The following is a 3753-nucleotide window of genomic DNA, read 5'->3' on the forward strand; positions in this document are numbered from 1 at the left end:
ACAAAGGGATTTGCTTTGAGTTCAGGGACTGCTCAGGGCAAGGCTACAATCTGTCAAAACCAGCCTTTAAAGGGAACAGGCAAATCCTTCCCCTGGCCTCTTGCTGCTACTGTCCACCATAAAGGCTTTGCTTATTCCTCTGCTGTGCCATAGGGCAGTGGGCATCAGGCACTGTTCCCTGTGTGACTTTCACACTCATCTGCGCTTTTGTGAAAAGATTTCATGCCTGTGGAAATCAGATTTGTTTCTCAGATCTATTGAGAGCAGTGCCAAGGAAGTCCTAAAACCTGCAGAAAAGGACACTTCAGAAATCCAGCCCCAAGGAACCACTGGGGTGGAGGGGGGGGTATACTCACCATCCTCTTCCTTTTAGCCCCCTGCACATTCCATACTGATGTGGTGTCTGATACCACACATCACACAGCACCTTGCAGTGTGTCTGTGTCAAAAGCAGCCTGAAACAAACAATCTACCCACCATCGCCTCTGAGGCTTAGAGAAACCATTATTAGCTTTCCAAGTCTTCTACCCCCAGTCGAGGCATTTGCCCTGACTCCAAAACCAGAAACAACAAGTGGCAGACTATTATCTAAAATTTCAAAAAAAAAAAAAAAACCTAACACTTGCCCCAAGTAAGTCACAATTTATTTCCTGGGATTAAAAATAAGGAAAATGGATTATCAGAAGTCTTCCTCTAACACCATTAGAATGCTTTTCAAAGAAAGTTATAAGAATCACTTAAGGCTCACAGAAAAAGTCAGATCTGTTTTTTGTTGTTTTTTTTTTCCAGAACATTCCTTACCCTAGATATAAAGCACCCATATCACATCCCAGAAAAGAGAGAGACTTGAAGAAACAGCCATGCCAGGATCTCTGGCTCCAAGTATCCCAGGAAAACATCAAAAAACTCTTGTACATAAATTCAACATATATCTTGGGAATAAATGCAAATATTCTCCCTCTGAACTACAGTACAAAAATTCACTCACCAGCCATAAAAATAACATTGTCTTCTATACACAAATATAATAATATGTAAAACAAATTTGGAACACATGGATGGGGAGAGATACAGAATCTCTTGGGATCTGAGCTATTTAAAGTCATTTTTGTTTGGGTTATCCCTCTGCTGGGTATAGGAAGCTGGCTAAAATACATTCAACTCACAGCGCTCACCATTTCAACAGCTCCTGTGTCATGGAATGTGGTACTTTTTAAAAAAAGGCGACCCTTGGTGTCATGGAAAAAAAGAGGGAAAATGGGGAGTTAGAGGGTAGGAGGAAGAGAAAAACAGGCTTCAGTAACAAGGTGGACTTGGAATACTCTGTGGTATAAAGTAAATCTCCAGCTTCAGAGGCCACCCCTGTTCCCCAATCTGCTGCCTCCCTTTACAAGTCAGTTTCCCAGCTGCTGTCCAGACAGAGGGCATACAGAGATCTCCGCAAGTCAACATTGCTCTTGGCCTTGAGATTACACTTCTCCAGGGGGCAGCTGCCCCTTCGGTTACTGTCGGAGTTCTCCAGGGACCCCCCATCCTTGCAGAGGGAAGCCTTGCTCCAGCTGGACTTCCTTTGTCCTCCGGAGTCTAGTCCAGACCCCCGTCTCTGGTTGCCTTGCTCTTCCTTCAGGGCTCCCTGCTCTTCATGGTCTGTCTCCTGGTGACAGAAGTAGTTAAAGTTGGAGACAATGACGGGCACAGGCAGGGCAATGGTGAGGACCCCAGCAATGGCACACAGAGAGCCCACAATCTTACCACCCACAGTGATGGGCCTCATGTCCCATAGCCCATGGTGGTCATAGTGACTACTGCCCACCAGAAGGCATCAGGGATGCTGGAGAAGTGGGACCCCTGGTTGTCTGCTTCTGCAAAGTAGACGGCACTGGAAAAGAGGATGACTCCAAGGAAAAGGAAGAAGATGAGCAGCCCCAGCTCCCTCATGGAGGCCTGCAAGGTCTTCCCCAGAATCTGCAGCCCCTTGGAGGGTCTCGAGAGCTTGAAGATGCGGAACACCCAGACCAGGCGGATCACCCTGTGGATGGCCAAGGACATGGCCTGCTGCCCGTTCTGGCCACCCCCTCCTCCACCTCCTGGCTGTTGTTCTGCCAGTTCAGTGCCCAGGGTGATGAAGTAGGGAAAGATGGCCACAATATCAATGATGTTCATGGTGTTCCTGGAGAACTCTGCCTTGCTGGGACAGGCAAAGAAGCACACAAGCAGCTCAAAAGTGAACCAGATGACACACGTGGTCTCTACAATGAAGAAAGGGTCTGCCAATGTCATAGGCAGGAGTGGAGCCACTGTCGGCCAGAGGGAGGTGCCATGGCCCCACTGCCATTTGTCCCTGAGGCGGGGGCAGAAGGCTGGTAAGGCACCGGGGGATGTCGAAGACGCTCATGTTCATCCCTGAACTCAGGCAGGGTCTCCAAGCAGAAGGTGATGATAGAAATGAGAATGACTAAGACGGAGATGATGGCGATTGCCCGTGCAGACCCAGAGCTTTCCGGGTATTCAAAGATCAGCCACACCTGACCTTGGAACTAGTTACGGGGCAGGGGTTTCTCCTCTTCTTTAATGAAGCCCTCGTCCTCCCGGAAGCACTCCATGGCCTCGTCCTCCAGCTGGTAAAAGCAGATCTCATCTGCGAACACTTCCAGGGAGACATTGACCAGCCTCCACAGGCGCCCTCCAGACTGGTAGTGGTAGAGGATACCATCGAAGCTGGGCCGATTGCGGTCGAAGAAGTACTCATTTCTCAGAAGGTCAAAGTAGCACAGACGCTTGGCTGGGTCCCCCAGGAGGGTATTGGGGAACTGAGCCAAGGTGCCCAGCTGCGTCTCGAAGTGCAGCCCAGAGATGTTTATGAGAACTCGCTGGTGGTGAAGGGACCCCGGTCCCAGTACTGGTACCTGGTCCTCCACCATGCTCAAGCTGGGGTTGCCTTCTCCCTCCTCATCCTCTGGAGTGGGCCGTCTAGGCTGAGGCAGTTCCTGAGGCAGCGGAGGCAAAGGTCCCCCTCCTGGATCCGTGCCCCTCTGTGTGCTGCACCCCCTTGGAGCCTGCTCCTTTTGCCCATCGCTAAGCCCAGCTGTCGGAGGATACTGAAGCTCTTCTCCCATGGTCTGACCACAGCCTGCTCTTGCCTCACCTTCTCCTCTGATGGTCATGGCACCTCCGTTCTCCAGGGGCACCAGGGTGATCTCCATGGCCCTGGAGCAGGGGGCATGCTGCACCCTAGCCAAGGGCTCTTGTGCCCCCCACTCAGGTTCTGCCTACACCTCTAGTCGGGCTCCTCTCCCGCAGTTCGCTGGTCTGGCTTTGGGGCGGGCTGGGGTTGCTGGCACGATCCTCTCCCTTGGTCCTGACGTCAAGAGCTGCTGCCCTGCTCTATGCTCCTCTCCCTCTCTCTCCCTTACTCTCTGTTCTGGCAGCCGGTTACCAGGCAGCCAAAAAGCCTCCTTCTAGCAGATGCAACCTTCAGCCGCCCCTCTGGCTGCACTGCTGCTGCAAGGCCTCCACCCTTTGTGCCTCCCCCGCCTTCTTCTCCAGCTTCCCTTCCCGAGTATGTGGCAGCGGGTTTCTCCCAAGAGGACTCAGCTGGGGCCCTGGGCTAGAGAAAGGAGGGGGGCGAGAAGGTCCCCACACCTCGGAGGGTGGAAGAGAGGGAGGGAGCTGTGCGAGAGAGAAACAGGTTGTACTGAGACCATAGAAACTCCAGGAGCAACCAGATGAGAACAGCTCTGCTTTTCAGTTCAC

General features: G+C 52.0%; 1 pseudogene; it reads right to left on the reverse strand.

Annotated features, from left to right (window-relative positions):
* Positions 1-1228: 1228 nt before the first annotated feature.
* On the reverse strand, positions 1229-3403 carry LOC144373678 (potassium voltage-gated channel subfamily A member 5-like; annotated as a pseudogene).
* Positions 3404-3753: the final 350 nt, after the last annotated feature.

This window comes from Ictidomys tridecemlineatus, unplaced genomic scaffold (genome assembly GCF_052094955.1).
Source record: "Ictidomys tridecemlineatus isolate mIctTri1 unplaced genomic scaffold, mIctTri1.hap1 Scaffold_46, whole genome shotgun sequence".
Classification (NCBI taxonomy): Eukaryota; Metazoa; Chordata; class Mammalia; order Rodentia; family Sciuridae; genus Ictidomys; species Ictidomys tridecemlineatus.